The following is a 25,890-nucleotide window of genomic DNA, read 5'->3' as shown; positions in this document are numbered from 1 at the left end:
TTTTAGGTGTAGAATAGATGGTCCAGTGGTATCTAAAATGCTCTCAGTGGTTTTTGACAAGGGATCAGACCCCAGCTAGGAAACTTCAATTTTTATAATTTTTTCTATTTTTCTTCCATTTTACCCAAATGAAAGATGCCCTATTGTAAATCACCACTAGCAGTGCCTGTGAGATTTGTGGCCTTTTTAGTGAAGCCAGGGAATGTCAGACATTTGTGACAAGCTGCGGCACGTGGAAGGTGGGACAAGGCTTGCTATTAAGGAAATCCCTTAATTTGTGGAATGAGACTTTGGGAATGGTTAGATAAGAAAAGAAAATGCATGGGGCAAGTCTGAAAGTGGAAATAAAGAATGGCTTTTTGTTTATAAATAATGAAAATCAAGTGTAGATTGGTGGCATGTGAAAGCAAAACGACATGGACATAGAAGAAGGACAGCACCATTTTCAATGACACAAAAGCTTTGGACAACAAATTTCAGTGTAGAACAGATGGTCCAGTGGTAACTAACAGGGGCTCTCAGTTCTTTTTGACAAGGGTTCAAACCCCAGCTAGAAAATGCGATTTTTATAATTTTTTCTATTTTTCTTCTAATTTACCCAAATGAAAGATGCCCTATTGTAAATCATTCCTAGCAGTGTCTGTGATATTTGTGGCCTTGTTAGTGAAGCCAGGGCATGTGAGATATTTGTGAAATGCTGTGGCATGTGGAAGGGGGGACAAGGCTTGCTATTAAGGAAATCACTAAATTTGTGAAATGAGATGTTGGGAATGGTTATATAAGAAACAGAAATGCATGGGGCAAGTCTGACATTGAAAGAAAAGAAGGGCAATTTGTTTATAAATAACAAAAATCAAGTGTTGATTTGTGGCATGTAAAAGCAATAATGTAAAGAATGCTAGGGCTACTTCAAAAAAAGAGACAACTTCTTAGGTAAAAGTAAAACAGCATGGAAATGGAAGACGGTCTGTGTTGCGCACAGTGTCAGAACATGTATAGCCACAGGGTTTGACTAAGGTACTAATTGGTGTAGTACAAACATAATTAGGTGTTAGGGCAAGGGTTCAAGACCCTCCAAATAAAATTAATGTATGTTTTTGTACTTTTTAAATATATTTTTTCTTAATCAACCCAGATAAGAGATACGTCTTTATATTAACCCACTACCACTTCTGGGGGGTTCTAACACAGTTATTCCTGAAACCACATATCCAAAAAATGTGACACGCTGTGGCATATGTCATTGCAAAAAACACAGTTGATGGACAGAATGTAGAACAATGTCATACATTCATCCCAGTACAAGGATCTGGGCCTAAATCCATCTTTTTTTGCACTCCACATCACCCTGGGTTAGACACTGGCTATATGCAAATCAGCTCTGACCCTGTGCCTCATGGGAACAGTCCAGTCCGAACTACCAAGCCATGTCTTTCCGAGACCGGAATCAAGCATCCAAGGACCGGTTTATGGCTATCAGCCTTCATCAGCCTGGATAGCTTGACTCCAGTGGTGTGGAAAGCCTGGGACTCACATCTGAGCATACCCAGCACACTCGGGGTGAAAATTGCAAAAAACACAGTCGATGGACAAAATGTAGAACAATGTCAGACATTCATCCCAGTACAAGGATCTGGGCCTAAATCCATCGTTTTTTTGCACTCCACACCACCCTGGGTTAGACACTGGCTATATGCAAATCAGCTCTGACCCTGTGCCTCATGGAAACAGTCCAGTCCGAACTACCAAGCCATGTCTTTCCCAGAAAGGAACCAAGCATCCAAGGACCGGTTTCTGGCTATCAGCCTTCATCAGCCTGGTTAGCTTGACTCCAGTGGTGTGGAGAGCCTGGGACTCACGTCTTAGCATACCCAGCACACTCGGGGTGAAAATTGCAAAAAACACAGTTGATGGACAGAATGTAGAACAATGTCATGCATTCATCCCAGTACAAGGATCTGGGCCTAAATACATCGTTTTTTTGCACTCCACACCACCCTGGGTTAGACACTGGCTATATGCAAATCAGCTCTGTCCCTGTGCCTCATGGGAACAGTCCAGTCCGAACTACCAAGCCATGCCTTTCCCAGACCGGAATCAAGCATCCAAGGACCGGTTTCTGGCTATCAGCCTTCATCAGCCTGGATAGCTTGACTCCAGTGGTGTGGAGAGCCTGGGACTCACGTCTGAGCATACCCAGCACACTCGGGGTGAAAATTGCAAAAAACACAGTTGATGGACAGAATGTAGAACAATGTCATACATTCATCCCAGTACAAGGATCTGGGCCTAAATCCATTGTTTTTTTGCACTCCACACCACCCTGGGTTAGACACTGGCTATATGCAAATCAGCTCTGACCCTGTGCCTCATGGGAACAGTCCAGTCCGAACTACCAAGCCATGTCTTTCCCAGACAGGAATCAAGCATCCAAGGACCGGTTTCTGGCTATCAGCCTTCATCAGCCTGGATAGCTTGACTCCAGTGGTGTGGAGAGCCTGGGACTCACATCTGAGCATACCCAGCACACTCGGGGTGAAAATTGCAAAAAAACACAGTTGATGGACAGAATGTAGAACAATGTCAGACATTCATCCCAGTACAAGGATCTGGGCCGAAATCCATCGGTTGTTTTGCACTCCACACCACCCTGGGTTAGACACTGGCTATATGCAAATCAGCTCTGACCCTGTGCCTCATGGAAACAGTCCAGTCCGAACTACCAAGCCATGTCTTTCCCAGACCGGAATCAAGCATCCAAGGACCGGTTTCTGGCTATCAGTCTTCATCAGCCTTGATAGCCCGACTCCAGTGGTGTGGAGAGCCTGGGACTCACGTCTGAGCATACCCAGCACACTCGAGGTGAAAATTGTAAAAAACACAGTTGATGGACAGAATGTAGAACAATGTCATTCATTCATCCCAGTACAAGGATCTGGGCCTAAATCCATCGTTTTTTTGCACTCCACACCACCCTGGGTTAGACACTGGCTATATGCAAATCAGCTCTGACCGTGTGCCTCATGGGAACAGTCCAGTCCAAACTACCAAGTCATGTCTTTCCCAGACCGGAATCAAGCATCCAAGGACCGGTTTCTGGCTATCAGCCTTCATCAGCCTGGATAGCTTGACTCCAGTGGTGTGGAGAGCCTGGGACTCACGTCTGAGCATACCCAGCACACTCGGGGTGAAAATTGCAAAAAACACAGTTGATGGACAGAATGTAGAACAATGTCATACATTCATCCCAGTACAAGGATCTGGGCCTAAATCCATCGTTTTTTTGCACTCCACACCACCCTGGGTTAGACACTGGCTATATGCAAATCAGCTCTGACCCTGTGCCTCATGGGAACAGTCCAGTCAGAACTACCAAGCCATGTCTTTCCCAGACCGGAATCAAGCATCCAAGGACCGGTTTCTGGCTATCAGCCTTCATCAGCCTGGACAGCTTGACTCCAGTGGTGTGGAGAGCCTGGGACTCACGTCTGAGCATACCCAGCACACTCGGGGTGAAAATTGCAAAAAACACAGTTAATGGACAGAATGTAGAACAATGTCATACATTCATCCCAGTACAAGGATCTGGGCCTAAATCCATCGTTTTTTTGCACTCCACACCACCCTGGGTTAGACACTGGCTATATGCAAATCAGCTCTGACCCTGTGCCTCATGGGAACAGTCCAGTCCGAACTACCAAGCCATGTCTTTCCCAGACCGGAATCAAGCATCCAAGGACCGGTTTCTGGCTATCAGCCTTCATCAGCCTGGATAGCTTGACTCCAGTGGTGCGGAGAGCCTGGGACTCACGTCTGAGCATACCCAGCACACTCGGGGTGAAAATTGCAAAAAACACAGTTGATGGACAGAATGTAGAACAATGTCATACATTCATCCCAGTACAAGGATCTGGGCCTAAATCCATCGTTTTTTTTGCACTCCACACCACCCTGGGTTAGACACTGGCTATATGCAAATCAGCTCTGACCCTGTGCCTCATGGGAACAGTCCAGTCCGAACTACCAAGCCATATCTTTCCCAGACCGGAATCAAGCATTCAAGGACCGGTTTCTGGCTATCAGCCTTCATCCGCCTGAATAGCTTGACTCCAGTGGTGTGGAGAGCCTGGGACTCACGTCTGAGCATACCCAGCACACACGGGGTGAAAATTGCAAAAAACACAGTTGATGGACAGAATGAAGAACAATGTCATACATTCATCCAAGTACAAGTATCTGGGCCTAAATCTATTGTTTTTTTGCACTCCATCCCACCCTGGGTTAGACACTGGCTATATGCAAATCAGCTCTGACCCTGTGCCTCATGGGAACAGTCCAGTCCGAACTACCAAGCCATGTCTTTCCTAGACCGGAATCTAGCATCCAAGGACCGGTTTCTGGCTATCAGCCTTCATCAGCCTGGATAGCTTGCCTCCAGTGGTGTGGAGAGCCTGGGACTCACGTCTGAGCATACCCAGCACACTCGGATTGAAAATTGCAAAAAACACAGTTGATGGACAGAATGTAGAACAATGTCATACATTCATCCCAGTACAAGGATCTGGGCATAAATTCATCGTTTTTTTGCACTCCACACCACCCTGGGTTAGACACTGGCTATATGCAAATCAGCTCTGACCCTGCGCCTCATGGGAACAGTCCAGTTCGAACTACCAAGCCATGTCTTTCCCAGACCGGAATCAAGCATCCAAGGACCGGTTTCTGGCTATCAGCCTTCATCAGCCTGGATAGCTTTACTCCAGTGGTGTGGAGAGCCTGGGACTCACGTATGAGCATACCCAGCACACTCGGGGTGAAAATTGCAAAAAACACAGTTGATGGACAGAATGTAGAACAATGTCCTACATTCATCCCAGTACAAGGATCTGGTCCTAAATCCATCGTTTTTTTGCACTCCACACCACCCTGGGTTAGACACTGGCTATATGCAAATCACCTCTGACCCTGTGCCTCATGGAAACAGTCCAGCCCAAACTACCAAGCCATGTCCTTTCCAGACCGGAATCAAGCATCCAAGGACCGGTTTCTGGCTCTCAGCCTTCATCAGCCTGGATAGCTTGACTCCAGTGGTGTGGAGAGCCTGGGAATCACGTCTGAGCATACCCAGCACACTCCGGGTGAAAATTGCAAAAAACACAGTTGATGGACAGAATGAAGAACAATGTCATACATTCATCCAAGTACAAGTATCTGGGCCTAAATCTATTGTTTTTTGCACTCCACCCCACCCTGGGTTAGACACTGGCTATATGCAAATCAGCTCTGACCCTGTGCCTCATGGGAACAGTCCAGTCCGAACTACCAAGCCATGTCTTTCCTAGACCGGAATCTAGCATCCAAGGACCGGTTTCTGGCTATCAGCCTTCATCAGCCTGGATAGCTTGCCTCCAGTGGTGTGGAGAGCCTGGGACTCACATCTGAGCATACCCAGCACACTCGGATTGAAAATTGCAAAAAACACAGTTGATGGACAGAATGCAGAACAATGTCATACATTCATCCCAGTACAAGGATCTGGGCATAAATTCATCGTTTTTTTGCACTCCACACCACCCTGGGTTAGACACTGGCTATATGCAAATCAGCTCTGACCCTGCGCCTCATGGGAACAGTCCAGTTCGAACTACCAAGCCATGTCTTTCTCAGACCGGAATCAAGCATCCAAGGACCGGTTTCTGGCTATCAGCCTTCATCAGCCTGGATAGCTTTACTCCAGTGGTGTGGAGAGCCTGGGACTCACGTCTGAGCATACCCAGCACACTCGGGGTGAAAATTGCAAAAAACACAGTTGATGGACAGAATGTAGAACAATGTCCTACATTCATCCCAGTACAAGGATCTGGTCCTAAATCCATCGTTTTTTTGCACTCCACACCACCCTGGGTTAGACACTGGCTATATGCAAATCAGCTCTGACCCTGTGCCTCATGGGAACAGTCCAGCCCAAACTACCAAGCCATGTCCTTTCCAGACCGGAATCAAGCATCCAAGGACCGGTTTCTGGCTATCAGCCTGGATAGCTTGACTCCAGTGGTGTGGAGAGCCTGGGACTCACGTCTGAGCATACCCAGCACACTCGGGGTGAAAATTGCAAAAAACACAGTTGATGGACAGCATGTAGAACAATGTCATACATTCATCCCAGTACAAGGATCTGGGCCTAAATCCATCATTTTTTTGCACTCCACACCACCCTGGGTTAGACACTGGCTATATGCAAATCAGCTCTGACCCTGTGCCTCATGGGAACAGTCCAGTCCGAACTACCAAGCCATATCTTTCCCAGACCGGAATCAAGCATTCAAGGACCGGTTTCTGGCTATCAGCCTTCATCAGCCTGAATAGCTTGACTCCAGTGGTGTGGAGAGCCTGGGACTCACGTCTGAGCATACCCAGCACACTCGAGGTGAAAATTGTAAAAAACACAGTTGATGGACAGAATGTAGAACAATGTCATTCATTCATCCCAGTACAAGGATCTGGGCCTAAATCCATCGTTTTTTTGCACTCCACACCACCCTGGGTTAGACACTGGCTATATGCAAATCAGCTCTGACCGTGTGCCTCATGGGAACAGTCCAGTCCAAACTACCAAGTCATGTCTTTCCCAGACCGGAATCAAGCATCCAAGGACCGGTTTCTGGCTATCAGCCTTCATCAGCCTGGATAGCTTGACTCCAGTGGTGTGGAGAGCCTGGGACTCACGTCTGAGCATACCCAGCACACTCGGGGTGAAAATTGCAAAAAACACAGTTGATGGACAGAATGTAGAACAATGTCATACATTCATCCCAGTACAAGGATCTGGGCCTAAATCCATCGTTTTTTTGCACTCCACACCACCCTGGGTTAGACACTGGCTATATGCAAATCAGCTCTGACCCTGTGCCTCATGGGAACAGTCCAGTCCGAACTACCAAGCCATGTCTTTCCCAGACCGGAATCAAGCATCCAAGGACCGGTTTCTGGCTATCAGCCTTCATCAGCCTGGACAGCTTGACTCCAGTGGTGTGGAGAGCCTGGTACTCACGTCTGAGCATACCCAGCACACTCGGGGTGAAAATTGCAAAAAACACAGTTAATGGACAGAATGTAGAACAATGTCATACATTCATCCCAGTACAAGGATCTGGGCCTAAATCCATCGTTTTTTTGCACTCCACACCACCCTGGGTTAGACACTGGCTATATGCAAATCAGCTCTGACCCTGTGCCTCATGGGAACAGTCCAGTTCGAACTACCAAGACATGTCTTTCCCAGACCGGAATCAAGCATCCAAGGACCGGTTTCTGGCTATCAGCCTTCATCAGCCTGGATAGCTTGACTCCAGTGGTGCGGAGAGCCTGGGACTCACGTCTGAGCATACCCAGCACACTCGGGGTGAAAATTGCAAAAAACACAGTTGATGGACAGAATGTAGAACAATGTCATACATTCATCCCAGTACAAGGATCTGGGCCTAAATCCATCGGTTTTTTTGCACTCCACACCACCCTGGGTTAGACACTGGCTATATGCAAATCAGCTCTGACCCTGTGCCTCATGGGAACAGTCCAGTCCGAACTACCAAGCCATATCTTTCCCAGACCGGAATCAAGCATTCAAGGACCGGTTTCTGGCTATCAGCCTTCATCCGCCTGAATAGCTTGACTCCAGTGGTGTGGAGAGCCTGGGACTCACGTCTGAGCATACCCAGCACACTCGGGGTGAAAATTGCAAAAAACACAGTTGATGGACAGAATGAAGAACAATGTCATACATTCATCCAAGTACAAGTATCTGGGCCTAAATCTATTGTTTTTTTGCACTCCACCCCACCCTGGGTTAGACACTGGCTATATGCAAATCACCTCTGACCCTGTGCCTCATGGGAACAGTCCAGTCCGAACTACCAAGCCATATCTTTCCCAGACCGGAATCAAGCATTCAAGGACCGGTTTCTGGCTATCAGCCTTCATCAGCCTGAATAGCTTGACTCCAGTGGTGTGGAGAGCCTGGGACTCACGTCTGAGCATACCCAGCACACTCGAGGTGAAAATTGTAAAAAACACAGTTGATGGACAGAATGTAGAACAATGTCATTCATTCATCCCAGTACAAGGATCTGGGCCTAAATCCATCGTTTTTTTGCACTCCACACCACCCTGGGTTAGACACTGGCTATATGCAAATCAGCTCTGACCGTGTGCCTCATGGGAACAGTCCAGTCCAAACTACCAAGTCATGTCTTTCCCAGACCGGAATCAAGCATCCAAGGACCGGTTTCTGGCTATCAGCCTTCATCAGCCTGGATAGCTTGACTCCAGTGGTGTGGAGAGCCTGGGACTCACGTCTGAGCATACCCAGCACACTCGGGGTGAAAATTGCAAAAAACACAGTTGATGGACAGAATGTAGAACAATGTCATACATTCATCCCAGTACAAGGATCTGGGCCTAAATCCATCGTTTTTTTGCACTCCACGCCACCCTGGGTTAGACACTGGCTATATGCAAATCAGCTCTGACCCTGTGCCTCATGGGAACAGTCCAGTCCGAACTACCAAGCCATGTCTTTCCCAGACCGGAATCAAGCATCCAAGGACCGGTTTCTGGCTATCAGCCTTCATCAGCCTGGACAGCTTGACTCCAGTGGTGTGGAGAGCCTGGGACTCACGTCTGAGCATACCCAGCACACTCGGGGTGAAAATTGCAAAAAACACAGTTAATGGACAGAATGTAGAACAATGTCATACATTCATCCCAGTACAAGGATCTGGGCCTAAATCCATCGTTTTTTTGCACTCCACACCACCCTGGGTTAGACACTGGCTATATGCAAATCAGCTCTGACCCTGTGCCTCATGGGAACAGTCCAGTTCGAACTACCAAGCCATGTCTTTCCCAGACCGGAATCAAGCATCCAAGGACCGGTTTCTGGCTATCAGCCTTCATCAGCCTGGATAGCTTGACTCCAGTGGTGCGGAGAGCCTGGGACTCACGTCTGAGCATACCCAGCACATTCGGATTGAAAATTGCAAAAAACACAGTTGATGGACAGAATGTAGAACAATGTCATACATTCATCCCAGTACAAGGATCTGGGCATAAATTCATCGTTTTTTTGCACTCCACACCACCCTGGGTTAGACACTGGCTATATGCAAATCAGCTCTGACCCTGCTCCTCATGGGAACAGTCCAGTTCGAACTACCAAGCCATGTCTTTCCCAGACCGGAATCAAGCATCCAAGGACCGGTTTCTGGCTATCAGCCTTCATCAGCCTGGATAGCTTTACTCCAGTGGTGTGGAGAGCCTGGGACTCACGTCTGAGCATACCCAGCACACTCGGGGTGAAAATTGCAAAAAACACAGTTGATGGACAGAATGTAGAACAATGTCCTACATTCATCCCAGTACAAGGATCTGGTCCTAAATCCATCGTTTTTTTGCACTCCACACCACCCTGGGTTAGACACTGGCTATATGCAAATCACCTCAGACCCTGTGCCTCATGGGAACAGTCCAGCCCAAACTACCAAGCCATGTCCTTTCCAGACCGGAATCAAGCATCCAAGGACCGGTTTCTGGCTCTCAGCCTTCATCAGCCTGGATAGCTTGACTCCAGTGGTGTGGAGAGCCTGGGAATCACGTCTGAGCATACCCAGCACACTCCGGGTGAAAATTGCAAAAAACACAGTTGATGGACAGAATGAAGAACAATGTCATACATTCATCCAAGTACAAGTATCTGGGCCTAAATCTATTGTTTTTTTGCACTCCACCCCACCCTGGGTTAGACACTGGCTATATGCAAATCAGCTCTGACCCTGTGCCTCATGGGAACAGTCCAGTCCGAACTACCAAGCCATGTCTTTCCTAGACCGGAATCTAGCATCCAAGGACCGGTTTCTGGCTATCAGCCTTCATCAGCCTGGATAGCTTGCCTCCAGTGGTGTGGAGAGCCTGGGACTCACGTCTGAGCATACCCAGCACACTCGGATTGAAAATTGCAAAAAACACAGTTGATGGACAGAATGTAGAACAATGTCATACATTCATCCCAGTACAAGGATCTGGGCATAAATTCATCGTTTTTTTGCACTCCACACCACCCTGGGTTAGACACTGGCTATATGCAAATCAGCTCTGACCCTGCGCCTCATGGGAACAGTGCAGTTCGAACTACCAAGCCATGTCTTTCTCAGACCGGAATCAAGCATCCAAGGACCGGTTTCTGGCTATCAGCCTTCATCAGCCTGGATAGCTTTACTCCAGTCGTGTGGAGAGCCTGGGACTCACGTCTGAGCATACCCAGCACACTCGGGGTGAAAATTGCAAAAAACACAGTTGATGGACAGAATGTAGAACAATGTCCTACATTCATCCCAGTACAAGGATCTGGTCCTAAATCCATCGTTTTTTTGCACTCCACACCACCCTGGGTTAGACACTGGCTATATGCAAATCAGCTCTGACCCTGTGCCTCATGGGAACAGTCCAGCCCAAACTACCAAGCCATGTCCTTTCCAGACCGGAATCAAGCATCCAAGGACCGGTTTCTGGCTCTCAGCCTTCATCAGCCTGGATAGCTTGACTCCAGTGGTGTGGAGAGCCTGGGAATCACGTCTGAGCATACCCAGCACACTCCGGGTGAAAATTGCAAAAAACACAGTTGATGGACAGAATGTAGAACAATGTCCTACATTCATCCCAGTACAAGGATCTGGGCCTAAATCCATCGTTTTTTTGCACTCCACACCACCCTGGGTTAGTCACTGGCTATATGCAAATCAGCTCTGACCCTGTGCCTCATGGGAACAGTCCAGTCCGAACTACCAAGCCATGTATTTCCCAGACCGGAATCAAGCATCCAAGGACTGGTTTCTGGCTATCAGCCTTTATCAGCCTGGATAGCTTGACTCCAGTGGTGTGGAGAGCCTGGGACTCACGTCTGAGCATACCCAGCACACTCGGGGTGAACATTGCAAAAAACACAGTTGATGGACAGAATGAAGAACAATGTCATACATTCATCCAAGTACAAGTATCTGGGCCTAAATCTATTGTTTTTTTGCACTCCACCCCACCCTGGGTTAGACACTGGCTATATGCAAATCAGCTCTGACCCTGTGCCTCATGGGAACAGTCCAGTCCGAACTACCAAGCCATGTCTTTCCTAGACCGGAATCTAGCATCCAAGGACCGGTTTCTGGCTATCAGCCTTCATCAGCCTGGATAGCTTGCCTCCAGTGGTGTGGAGAGCCTGGGACTCACGTCTGAGCATACCCAGCACATTCGGATTGAAAATTGCAAAAAACACAGTTGATGGACAGAATGTAGAACAATGTCATACATTCATCCCAGTACAAGGATCTGGGCATAAATTCATCGTTTTTTTGCACTCCACACCACCCTGGGTTAGACACTGGCTATATGCAAATCAGCTCTGACCCTGCGCCTCATGGGAACAGTCCAGTTCGAACTACCAAGCCATGTCTTTCCCAGACCGGAATCAAGCATCCAAGGACCGGTTTCTGGCTATCAGCCTTCATCAGCCTGGATAGCTTTACTCCAGTGGTGTGGAGAGCCTGGGACTCACGTCTGAGCATACCCAGCACACTCGGGGTGAAAATTGCAAAAAACACAGTTGATGGACAGAATGTAGAACAATGTCCTACATTCATCCCAGTACAAGGATCTGGTCCTAAATCCATCGTTTTTTTGCACTCCACACCACCCTGGGTTAGACACTGGCTATATGCAAATCACCTCAGACCCTGTGCCTCATGGGAACAGTCCAGCCCAAACTACCAAGCCATGTCCTTTCCAGACCGGAATCAAGCATCCAAGGACCGGTTTCTGGCTCTCAGCCTTCATCAGCCTGGATAGCTTGACTCCAGTGGTGTGGAGAGCCTGGGAATCACGTCTGAGCATACCCAGCACACTCCGGGTGAAAATTGCAAAAAACACAGTTGATGGACAGAATGAAGAACAATGTCATACATTCATCCAAGTACAAGTATCTGGGCCTAAATCTATTGTTTTTTTGCACTCCACCCCACCCTGGGTTAGACACTGGCTATATGCAAATCAGCTCTGACCCTGTGCCTCATGGGAACAGTCCAGTCCGAACTACCAAGCCATGTCTTTCCTAGACCGGAATCTAGCATCCAAGGACCGGTTTCTGGCTATCAGCCTTCATCAGCCTGGATAGCTTGCCTCCAGTGGTGTGGAGAGCCTGGGACTCACGTCTGAGCATACCCAGCACACTCGGATTGAAAATTGCAAAAAACACAGTTGATGGACAGAATGTAGAACAATGTCATACATTCATCCCAGTACAAGGATCTGGGCATAAATTCATCGTTTTTTTGCACTCCACACCACCCTGGGTTAGACACTGGCTATATGCAAATCAGCTCTGACCCTGCGCCTCATGGGAACAGTCCAGTTCGAACTACCAAGCCATGTCTTTCTCAGACCGGAATCAAGCATCCAAGGACCGGTTTCTGGCTATCAGCCTTCATCAGCCTGGATAGCTTTACTCCAGTCGTGTGGAGAGCCTGGGACTCACGTCTGAGCATACCCAGCACACTCGGGGTGAAAATTGCAAAAAACACAGTTGATGGACAGAATGTAGAACAATGTCCTACATTCATCCCAGTACAAGGATCTGGTCCTAAATCCATCGTTTTTTTGCACTCCACACCACCCTGGGTTAGACACTGGCTATATGCAAATCAGCTCTGACCCTGTGCCTCATGGGAACAGTCCAGCCCAAACTACCAAGCCATGTCCTTTCCAGACCGGAATCAAGCATCCAAGGACCGGTTTCTGGCTCTCAGCCTTCATCAGCCTGGATAGCTTGACTCCAGTGGTGTGGAGAGCCTGGGAATCACGTCTGAGCATACCCAGCACACTCCGGGTGAAAATTGCAAAAAACACAGTTGATGGACAGAATGTAGAACAATGTCCTACATTCATCCCAGTACAAGGATCTGGGCCTAAATCCATCGTTTTTTTGCACTCCACACCACCCTGGGTTAGTCACTGGCTATATGCAAATCAGCTCTGACCCTGTGCCTCATGGGAACAGTCCAGTCCGAACTACCAAGCCATGTATTTCCCAGACCGGAATCAAGCATCCAAGGACTGGTTTCTGGCTATCAGCCTTTATCAGCCTGGATAGCTTGACTCCAGTGGTGTGGAGAGCCTGGGACTCACGTCTGAGCATACCCAGCACACTCGGGGTGAAAATTGCAAAAAACACAGTTCATGGACAGCATGTAGAACAATGTCATACATTCATCCCAGTACAAGGATCTGGGCCTAAATCCATCATTTTTTTGCACTCCACACCACCCTGGGTTAGACACTGGCTATATGCAAATCAGCTCTGACCCTGTGCCTCATGGGAACAGTCCAGTCCGAACTACCAAGCCATGTCTTTCCTAGACCGGAATCAAGCATCCAAGGACCGGTTTCTGGCTATCAGCCTTCATCAGCCTGGATAGCTTAACTCCAGTGGTGTGGCGAGCCTGGGACTCACGTCTGAGCATACCCAGCACACTCGGGGTGAAAATTGCAAAAAACACAGTTGATGGACAGAATGTAGAACTATGTCATACATTCATCCCAGTACAAGGATCTGGGCCTACATCCATCGTTTTTTTTCACTCCACACCACCCTGGGTTAGACACTGGCTATATGCAAATCAGCTCTGACCCTGTGCCTCATGGGAACAGTCCAGTCCGACCTACCAAGCCATGTCTTTCCCAGACCGGAATCAAGCATCCAAGGACTGGTTTCTGGCTATCAGCCTTCATCAGCCTGGATAGCTTGACTCCAGTGGTGTGGAGAGCCTGGGACTCACGTCTGAGCATACCCAGCACACTCGGGGTGAAAATAGCAAAAAACACAGTTGATGGACAGAATGTAGAACAATGTCATACATTCATCCCAGTACAAGGATCTGGGCCTAAATCCATCGTTTTTTTGCACTCGACACAACCCTGGGTTAGACACTGGCTATATGCAAATCAGCACTGACTCTCTGCCTCATGGGAACAGTCCAGTCCGAACTACCAAGCCATGTCTTTCCCAGACCGGAATCAAGGACTGGTTTCTGGCTATCAGCCTTCATCAGCCTGGATAGCTTTACTCCAGTGGTGTGGAGAGCCTGCGACTCACGTCTGAGCATACCCAGCACACTCGGGTGAAAATTGCAAAAAACACAGTTGATGGACAGAATGTAGAACAATGTCATACATTCATCCCAGTACAAAGATCTGGATTCAAGCAAGCCGGGCTGAAGACGGCTGTAATGCCAGAAACCGGTCCTCGGAAGCTTGTTTCCGGTCCAGGGAAGGCATGGCTTGGCAGTTCGGGCTGGACTGTTCACATGAGGCACAGGGTCAGACTGATTTGCATATAGCCATGTCTGAACTGGGGTGGCAGAGTGGGCTAAAGAACGGTGATGGATCAAGCCCAGATCTTTTGACTGGGTGTAAGTGTTTGATTGGTTCAGATGCTCTGTCCATCACCACCCCCTTTTGTACCGCTTTGGCCGCCATACGTGTGGCAGGATATGCTCAGACGTGAGTCCCTTGCTCACTTTGCCACTGGATTCTAGCAAGCCGGGCTGAAGACGGCTGTAATGCCAGAAACCGGTCCTCGGAAGCTTGTTTCCGGTCCAGGGAAGGCATGGCTTGGCAGTTCGGGCTGGACTCTTCCCATGAGGCACAGGGTCAGACTGATTTGCATATAGCCATGTCTGAACTGGGGTGGCAGAGTGGGCTAAAGAACGGTGATGGATCAAGCCCAGATCTTTTGACTGGGTGTGAGTGTTTGATTGGTTCAGATGCTCTGTCCATCACCACCCCCTTTTGTACCGCTTTGGCCGCCATAAGTGTGGCAGGGTATGCTCAGACGTGAGTCCCTTGCTCACTTTGCCACTGGACTCAATCACGCCGGGCTGAAGACGGCTGTAATGCCAGAAACCGGTCCTCGGAAGCTTGTTTCTGGTCCAGGGAAGGCATGGCTTGGCAGTTCGGGCTGGACTGTTCCCATGAGGCACAGGGTCAGACTGATTTGCATATAGCCATGTCTGAACTGGGGTGGCAGAGTGGGCTAAAGAACGGTGATGGATCAAGCCCAGATCCTTTGACTGGGTGTGAGTGTTTGATTGGTTCAGATGCTCTGTCCATCACCACCCCCTTTTGTACCGCTTTGGCCGCCATAAGTGTGGCAGGGTATGCTCAGACGTGAGTCCCTTGCTCACTTTGCCACTGGATTCAAGCAAGCCGGGCTGAAGACGGCTGTAATGCCAGAAACCGGTCCTCGGAAGCTTGTTTCCGGTCCAGGGAAGGCATGGCTTGGCAGTTCGGGCTGGACTGTTCCCATGAGGCACAGGGTCAGACTGATTTGCATATAGCCATGTCTGAACTGGGGTGGCAGAGTGGGCTAAAGAACGGTGATGGATCAAGCCCAAATCTTTTGACTGGGTGTGAGTGTTTGATTGGTTCAGATGCCCTGTCCATCACCACCCCCTTTTGTACCGCTGTGGCATATGTCATGGCATATGTCACATGCCAGACCTGGGCTCCAACCCCTTCTACAGGGCTGCCTGATAATCTGAGGGGAAATGAATGACATAATTTCCACTTACTTAGATGGGATGTGGTGATCTGCCACAGGAAGAAGAGTGGCTAAATTGGGAGACTATCTACTTGCACTAGGTCTATCTGATATATGGAAAAGCCAACACCCCACAACTAAGCAAAAAGAATTGCAGCTGAGGACAGTACGTAACCAAAGGTACAGCAGCCCAGCACTACATTTTAAATTCTGAGAAACTTGTTCCGACCAAAGCCTCAGGGCCTACTACAGAGGAACCAAGGCAAGCTTCAACAACTCACGGCCCATTAAAGCTTGCCACAGGATTGACATACATGAAGCTTTCTCAGGATTTGCGGTTCCAAGTGAGGATGTGCAAATCAAAAAATGTATTAAAAAACGTTTTTCCAAAGGTCAGGTTGTGTGGTCAAAGTGCAATGCGAGTCCACTCATAGTGGGGTGGGCACAGTACATAGAAATAGGTTAAGCCCGGCAGCTAACCTATGCAGCTAACAGATGAAGGCTAGGGCATGCATGTAACCAACTCTGCACACAGCATTACACTTGCGCAGCAGTCTCCCCAACACACAGGGCAGCAGGGATCTGGAAAGTACTCTGCTCAAGTTAAGGCTGCTGTGCTGAAGGATTGCCATACTGCCGTGCCTGACTGTTCTGAGGAACTGCTTCCCTACTGTGCTGAGCTCCCCTGCTGGCTGCTGACCTCTGCTCTGCTAAAGGACCAAAGACTAAGCCCAGAGTGACTCCAATGTCTTTCTGGCTTGTCCCCTGTGCTCCCCGAGGTCTCATGGACATCAAACACCTCGTTATCTGATTTTTGCCTACAATACTGCAGAATACAACACCCAGCACTTCATTCTGTGGAATCCAAGATCATCGTGTGGTGAAATACTGCACTGCCCAATTCGCTGCTTGGCTCAGCACTCCATGATTAATTCAGATATGATTCTGCTTTGCAGCTCTTCCTGCACTACTGCTGAGCCCGATCTCTGAAGAGCCAGTGCCCCTGCGAGAACCCAGAACTTGGGGGCTTGTCAGCTGAGACAAAACACACCAGCGTGGCCCCTCCTGAAATAGAGAAACACTGACCAGCACTTGGATCCTACATACCAAGCAGAAGCACCACTTCCTGCTCTTTAAATCACCACCGCACCAAGGGAGATCCCTCAGCGTGAACCCTCAGCAACACAGTTGCCAAGACGATGCCAGGTGGAGCCAGCGCTGATCAACAGCCACCGGCCCAAAAATCCCAAGCACAATACCACACCCTGACTCCACTCTCCCCTCGGCAAAGCAGACTCAGCAACACGGGCTCCACCAGTGCAACTGGAACCCACCGCTGTACCATAGAGTCCCCGTACATGGCACTGGCATTTATATACCAAAGGAACTGAGTGTGGTGGGGCCTACAGAGGGATTGATCCCGGCCCGCACCTCCTCACATTCAGCTGTAACTGCCTAATCAAACCGGTCTAATGACCAACCTTGCACAAGCAAGTATAAATTGAAACAACACTCACAGTGACTTTGCGTTCACTACAGTAGCAACGATAACCTTACCCAAATAATTAGTGACTTTTAAAGCAATGTGGTGGCATACCTGTTCTCCAAAAATTCATATCTCATGAACAACTGATTGGATGTTTGTTGTTTTGGTCTTGTTTTATTCAGATATATATTCACTATTTTTCTAAACCTGCGTGGAACATTTGTGTGGTGTTTTCAAAGTGTTACTGTGTGTGTGTGTTGCACAAATACATATTACATGTGGAAATAAGTCTGTCTGCTCTGTGCCAAGCTACCTGACGGTGAGCACAGGTTATCCTATTGTGTTTCTAGCTTACCATCACTACACTGGTGTGTTCTGCCTGGCCAAGGTACATACCTTTTGTAAAGTTCATTAGTGGTAAATACAAGAGAGACAGGTTCATGAAAGCAAGAGGTGGGTTTATTAAACCTCATCCAGCAACAGCCCACAGCAACTGACAAGAATAGAATCATATAAACATTACATTCCACATTCTAAGAACACAGGTGGGAGCCTTCTGAGCCTTCTAGTCTTAAAGGGGCAAATAGGAGAACATCACACATCTCCCTTCCATACACTTTAAAAATGAGAAATAACTGTAAAGCATTGGAAGAGCAAGGAAGAACCAAAATTAAATAACCCAAATAACACTATTAGCAAAGATAATAAAACAAGAAGCCCATTTAAACATAATCTCTCAAATACATGGGAGTCCTGCGGGTTCTTTGACTTCTTCTAAAGGAAGAAGAGGGAGAAGACCTGTCAAAGGAAGAGTTAGACAAAAAATGCAAATTATCATGTGAATCACCAACATAAACAGAGTTTCTTTGAGAAGTCAAATATGGATCAACGACAACAACACGACTCTTATTCCAGATTCTCCCATCATCAGTTTTGACAGCATTTTTAAAGATCTTAATCACAGCTCTAATATCTGTATATTTAGACCAAGGTCTACATCCCACAGGAGTCTTAATCTTCACAAAATCTCCAACCTTGACATCCTGATAACGGACATTTTTTACCTTATCAAAATTGGACTTGCGAGCATCCTGTTTGAGTAATTCTTTTGCTCTCCAAGCACCAATGTCATTGTTCACCAGACCTTTATTCATACTCATCCACCCAGGGCACAACAATGTGTTAGGAACCCTCCCTTTGAAGAGTTCAAACGGAGACCTGCCCGTAGAAGAATGAGGAGCAAAGCGGTAGGTGTTGATCCTGTCCTGAAGGGTGGACTTCCAATTCAGACAGGAAGAGCGAGCGAGCTGAATTGACTCTTTCAATGTCTTATTAACTCTTTCAATAGCACCATTGGTTTCGGGATGGTACAAAGAACATTTTTTATGAACAATCCCACATTTTTTTAGAAAATCAGCAAAAACTAAAGAACAGAATTGAGGCCCATTGTCAGACAATAAACTGTTAGGAAAGCTTTCCTTATTGAACAGAGGTTCTAGAAATTTAATGATAGCCTCAGAAGTGATATCTCTGACAGCAGAAACTTCAATCCATCTAGAGTAAAGATCGATCAACACAATAAGATAAGGAGTATCAGAAACTCCTGCAAGAGGACCTACAATGTCGATGGCAACCTCATCCCAAGGATGACCCGGTAAAGCCCTTTTTACCATAGGCATGTGTCTAGTTTTTAAAATCTTATCACTAGCACAACATTCAGGACATTCTCTGACCATTCTCTCAATTTCTAAGTCCATACCTGGCCACCAAAATTGCATGCGAAGTATCTCTTTGGTTTTTACAATGCCCAAATGACCACAATGAGCATGTACTAACAATTTTTCCCTTAACGTGCCAGGAGGAACAAGCTTGGTCCCCCTAGTTAAAAGACCATTATTAACCGAAAGTTCATCAGAAATTAGCAACCAAGGCTTAACCAACCTAGTGTTATTCTTCAAAGATTGCATGACATTAAAAATTTCTTGATCTTTCTCCAATTCTACTCTCCATTCCGATTCATCAACTGCACCATCAGTCACCTCACATACATTCGTAAACTCTTCCCAGTCACCTGAGTCATCAACTTCAGAGTTATCAGAATCAACTAATCTTGACAAACAATCAGCTGATCTATTAGCTAAGCCAGGAATGTACTCCACGTCAAACTCAAATTCTTGTAATGAAACAATCCACTTTCTGATCCTGGAAGATATCGCATCCAGCCCTTTCTTTGAAAACACCTCCCTCAAGGGTTTATGATCAGACAAAACACTAACTTTCGTGCCCCAGATCAAATTTTTGAATTTCCTTAAAGCCCAAAAAATTGCGAGAGACTCTCTCTCTATTACGGAATAATTACATTCCGAACCTCTGAGACAACGAGAAGAACAGCAAATCAAGGCATCCTTGCCATTCTTCTTCTGAACCAGGACTGCCCCAAGTCCCTTATCACTTGCATCAGTAAACATGACAGTGGGAAGACCAGGAACAAAAGCATGAAGAGAAGGTGCCTTTTTTAACTCATTCTTGATGCACAAAAATTCCTCCTTACATTCATTCGTCCAGTCAAAGACAGCATTTTTTACTGTTAACCTCCTCAAATTGCATGTCTTGTTGGCAAAATTAAAAATAAACTTACCGTAGAATTCTACCATCCCTAAAAATGAGAGAAGTTCATCTCTGCACTTTGGCTCTTTTACTTTATCAATTGCCTCAACTAACTCCTTTTTAGGAAAAACTCCACTACCAGTAATCCGATGACCTAAATAATTGACCTCTTGTACTCTGAACGTACATTTAGATCTTTTTAAAGTCATACCAGCACCATCCAAACGTTCCAAAACCAAAGAGACTCTCTTATCATGCTCAACAATACTACTACCATAAATCAGCAAATCGTCTTGGTAGCACTTGACACCCAATAAACCCTTTAGGATCTTTGACATCACCCTTTGAAAAACAGAGGCCGCCGACACAAGGCCAAACGGCATCCTCTTAAATTTAAAGGTACCCATAGGTGTTACAAATGCGGTCAGATCTTGAGAAGAATCATCTAACTCCACCTGATGGTACGCGGAGGCAAGATCAAGTGTTGTAAAATATTTAGCATCTTCCAACGTACAAATCATCTCATCTATATTTGGAAGAGGGTACCTGTCAACCACAACCTCTTTATTTAAAGACCTCAGATCAATACAAAGACGAATCTCTCCAGTAGGTTTCTTGGCTATAACAACTGGAGCAAGCCACTCAGTAGCTTCAACCGGCACAATTATGTTATTTTTGACAAGTTTATTTAATTCTTCCTGAACTTTAGGCTGCTCCACAAGAGGGATCCTTCTGACTTTTGCTATAACAGGCAGAGCATTATTTTTCAATTTGATGTGGTGCTTATAACCACGCAAACAACCCAAATCCTCTTTAAAAACATTAGGGAATTGTTTGGCCAAACTCAAAGACAACTTTTCATCACTCAAGTTACTTACTACATCAGATATTTCATGAACTTGGACTTGAGGAGATGCATTGGGGTCCAGTGTAACACCCAACTGGCGTTGATGAAGCCAACCCAAGAGTGCATCCCCCTTTTTTGACACATAAACTTTGCCCACAATAATGTGAGAACCAAGTTCAATCTCGGCCTTAAAATATCCTAACATGGAAATGGGTTTCTCACTATAACCTAGAGGCATAATGTCACATTTAAATATCTTCACTTTCTTTTTAAACACATCAACAAACAGTTTTTCATCAATTATCGTTATCTTTGAACAAGAATCGAATTTAAAATTCACCATAGAATTTTCTACTTTTACCATGAACGATGGATGATCTGGTTTATCATCTTTCACCTCAAAACAAATAGATCTCACTTGTGGTTGAGACCATCTCCTCCTAGAGTTGTCATTGCCTTGTGTTCTTGTTCTGCAGAACTTCGCATAATGCCCTTTTTTATTACATATATTACAGGTTACTTTCAAAGCAGGGCAAATGGGTGCATTAGCTAAATGAGTGAATTGACCACACCGAAAACATGAAAACCTATTATATGATGAATAGGAAGGCCTAACTTGTTTTTCTTCTAAACTATTCCCCACAGTTCTTTTAACTTGACAGATCGTCTCATCTACTTTTGTTTCATCATTCAATTCAGACATTACAGGTTTATCTTTTTCCTTTTTTAGTTCCCCGACACATTTGGTCATGTGTTCAACTTGTTTTGCGATTTCTAAAACTTCCTCAAGGGGAGGTTCATCTTTCAACCATAGCTCCTTTCTGATCTCATCATGCGCACATCTTAACACAAATTGATCACGAATCCTTTCATCAAGAGATTGACCAAAGTTACAGGACGAAGCAAGTTTCCTTAAAGAAGAAACATAATCTTCCACCGACTCATCTTTCTTTTGCTCCCTTAGGCCAAAATGGTATCTTTCCATTATTGTACTGAGGCGTGGTAAGTAGTGTCTATCAAGCTGAACAATTGCTATCTCATATTCATTCAAGTTTCTCTGTTCAGCAGCTGACAAATCAGGTAAATGTTCAAGTACATCCTGTCCTTCCCCTCCTAGACAATGTAATAATAGGGAATGCTTTCTTTCAGCACTCAGGTTCGTTCCACAGACTCTTGCATAGTTTGCAAAGATTTTCTTCCACTTCTTCCACTTTACGTTCGGTTCACCCGGACTTGTTAAGAAAAACGCAGGCTGGGTTACATTCTGCATATTTTATACTCTTGCTTCCTTTATGTAGATAGACTTATGTTTTGTTCCTCACTAGTAAAATACACCTTGTAGGTCTTTCTAGTAGAGTCTTTTCACTTCTAGTGGACTCTTTTCACTTCTAAATGCCCCCAAAAAAATTCCTTTTTTTTTTTTTGCTTAGGAACTCGATAAATGCAGCACACTGTTTTTTCACCTTTTTTTTTTTTTTTTGAGAGGTCAAAACGTAATAATGCTCACAATGTAGAACTCCCTTGAAAAAAACGTTCTATTTAAAGCTGGCACAACAAAAGAACAGGTTGTGCAATAAATATGGAACTCTGCAGTCACTTGGAACGCAACGTTCCGTTTTCCTGAAACGCAGTGAACTCAGAAGACGGCACGTACTGTGCGCACTGTGACGTGTGCCTCAGCGCGAGTACAGAGACAGCGCAAGATGGATGACGTCGATGCTCGCGAGCATGCAAGCGGACTCAGCGCGAGCACGATAAAACGCTCGCTTTGTGCCAAAATCAAGTTAAAAGTCCCTTTTGACCATCATAAATTATGCGCTTCAAATTTTTTTTAAGACACGACTGCCACCCGCTTTCCTCACCAGATAAACGCAGCCGCAGGGAAGACCACGCTTCACTTCTTTTCCGAGCAGCCGCTGGAGGAGAAATCAGGTCAGTTACTCCGCTGAGTTGTCGAGTTGAGGTGTTTACTCCCGATCGTCGCCAATGTAAAGTTCATTAGTGGTAAATACAAGAGAGACAGGTTCATGAAAGCAAGAGGTGGGTTTATTAAACCTCATCCAGCAACAGCCCACAGCAACTGACAAGAATAGAATCATATAAACATTACATTCCACATTCTAAGAACACAGGTGGGAGCCTTCTGAGCCTTCTAGTCTTAAAGGGGCAAATAGGAGAACATCACACCTTTGCCAACCTCAAACCCCATTTTAAACACAGTGCAAGATTGAAGGCCACTTATCTGTCCCACCTAAAGCTGCCTTCAACCAGTGTGGGTTTTCGCTGCAAGCTGCATGACCTCGGGCATGATAACTGTAGTGCATAGCCCCTCCAATGAATGTTAAGGTACCTGGGTATTTATAGTATTTGATCGCCAATTGTATCTCATAATTATAAAATAAAACAGTACTTGCAGACACTAAATCATAAACAAGACTAATTAAACATGGCAATAAATGTGTCATCTCAATTTTCATAAAGATGATATGCTCATATAACAGAAACAATAAAAACATCTCTACCTCACCAGTCAGCATCCATGAAGTACACCAGTCTCCAAAACAGAAACAAAACAATATGTCAGTCTGGAAAAGAGGCAGGCATAATACTAACACTTCTGTGCATGTTTAAAATGTCACACTTTCTAATTAGAAAGATAAACAAATCTGCAAACAAAAGCATGATAAAAAGAGAAGAGGTCTCAACAGGACTTGTCACAGTGTTCACAACAGTACTCAGTGTGTTCTCATCCTGCTGCAGGGAGACTCTGTGGGCAACACCTGCAGTGCACTCCCACAGGCAGTCTGGAGCTGGACTTGGCTGCTTGTGGGGCACAGTCAAAGTCATGTGTTTGTCTATTTTGGCAGTTCGGATGCAGGGCCCGGCCTGGCTCTCTAGACCAACCATCTCACTGACATACATTATTTTAAATACTCTGTCTCTGACTCTCTCATGCATTCACCTATCACGCCTCCCATCCATCACTTGCACTGAATCTCATTCAGTCCTACTCACAAACAAAACACAACATACATTTGAACTTTTTTAACCATTAAAGTTGGTTCTGAAAAAAACTAAGTTTTACTTTTTTTTTTTAAAAAGCAATTGTGTTTTTACTTTTTGGGGAACAATGAACCAATTTCAACTCTAGGACATTTGCTGGAGGTATACATATTTTGTGCAGGTCTTTTGACGGAGATATACTTCCTTTTTATTTCCTTTGCACTCACAAGAGATGACTATGTTGACGGCAAGCATTGCAGGCCTAATGTGGCAAACCAAGGTTAAATCTCATGTTGCTTCTGCTATAGGACATCTTGTGTCAAATGTTCACAATGATGATGTCTTGCAATGGTGAGTCAGGCATAGATGCCTTTTTGTATACTCATCCTCTTCTCAGCATTGAAACAGTGTTCAGTTCAAGTGTTAAGATGTGCCGACGTTGAACTTGTCTCGGCTACCCCTGTTCAGTCTTTCTTCAAACTATGTGCTCTTCATGTATGTGGAGAAGGGTTTTCCTCCAAGTGGAATGGTGAAAACTTTCCACAGAATGGATTCTGGTGGAGATCTTAAACCCTAGCTGGGGACATCTCAAAGTTCTCCATTTATCTCCTCAACATGTTCCTCTAGATTTTTCATCTTTTTCTTATCCTGTCCATAAGCCATTGTAAAGAAGATTTTCAAACTCCAAAAAGAAACAACAGAAAAAAAACAGTCTCTTTTGCTGCAGCGCTCTCCTATCAGAAGGAGTGTAATGCTGTGTGTGAAAAAGGCACAAACTATTTGAATGTGGAATTATTCATCTTGAGAATCAAACCTCTTCAATAGTCTACAAGAAACCACTGATACCTTGTAGCTCCTTAAAAATTGGCATGGGTGGATAGATCCGGCACTCCCCGGATCTGTTGAGCCGGTTCCCAGTACTCCAACTAGCTTAAAAGGTGGAAATGGAAATTTGTTTTTTTTTTATTACAGGTGTAAGTTTAAAGTTGCACTTTGGAAACCACTATTCTCAAAACATGTAAATAATGTATTTTCTAACCAAACACAGCTGTTCAGTAAAGTACACATTTTTGAGTTTATAGTATTCAGTAAGGAAGCCTCACCTATACAAAATCACAATAGCCACAAGATAGCAGATGGTCTCCAGGCACAGCAATCAAGGCAAAAAGATCCATTGTTCTGGGGAAATGAACAAAAGTGTCATCTCGTACGTTTTGAATAAACACCTGAAAGGAACTGCAAGGCTTATCATCAAAATCTAAAAACATAAAGGAGAGTACAAAAAGTGAAGAAAATAGTTTAACAAAAAGTTTACCAAGAATTTTTTTTTTAAAAACACAGAAAATAGTAACCTGAAAAGGGTTTCTATATAAGAACTAGGGGAGTATAACATTTGTGCAATTTGATTTCATGTACTTATACAAAGAATGGCAAAATTACAGGTGATTACACAAAATGCAAATACTGTCAGGGAGACTGCCATTACCTTGGTTTGATTCATTCCTATTGTGAGCACTAGGCCCAGCCACACAAGAGGTACATCAATTTCATTTGAACAAGTGAACAAGTAAGCGAACTTTGGGCATATTAGCAAGGGCGTTATTGTCGCTTTAGCGGCACTTTTTGCCCATAAAGCAGCAGTTAGCAACTGCTTCCAGCCGATAGCGACCGGTTTGAGGCTCGCTTTACATGTCAGCGATATTTATCGCTAATGACATGCAAAGTGGGCGTACCCAAACTGGTAGCAACTGAAAGCAGTCGCTAACTCAGCTATCTTCTATTAGCAATACCCACGATGCTGTAAAAAAGCGCACGCTAACAGCGATTAGCGCCAGGATTTTACAACTGGTAAGAACGTGACTTAGCCATATTAGTCAAGGGGAGGTGGATTCTATGGCTAAATCCCCACCTGCCTATTAGCAAGATTTTCCTTACCGATAGGATTTTTATCGCTGGAAATCTCACGTTATAGATGGGATTCGCCGCTATCACTGGATTTTTTAAACGCCGTGGAGATAAATGTTGCTAATACTGCATTATCTACACAATAAAATCCAGTGATAGGAGGCGATAAAAAAAATTGCGCTAAGCATGGTGTGCGATAATGTGCGCAAGTTGTTGCTAATATGCCCCTCTGTGTGGTGGGAATTTTGTGGATTGCAGAAATTTATGTCTCAGAAATATAATGACAATGGGTGATTTTAGGCAACATTTGAGGTTTGCAGGGCATGAGGGACAAAACTGTTTTTGCTGCCCCCTAGAGGGGCAGAGAGGAGATTTGCTAACACATACACAAGTATGGGGGCA

The sequence above is a fragment of the Lissotriton helveticus genome, chromosome 2_1, assembly GCF_964261635.1.
Source record: "Lissotriton helveticus chromosome 2_1, aLisHel1.1, whole genome shotgun sequence".
NCBI classification, from domain to species: Eukaryota; Metazoa; Chordata; class Amphibia; order Caudata; family Salamandridae; genus Lissotriton; species Lissotriton helveticus.
Note: the sequence above shows the minus strand (reverse complement) of the source record.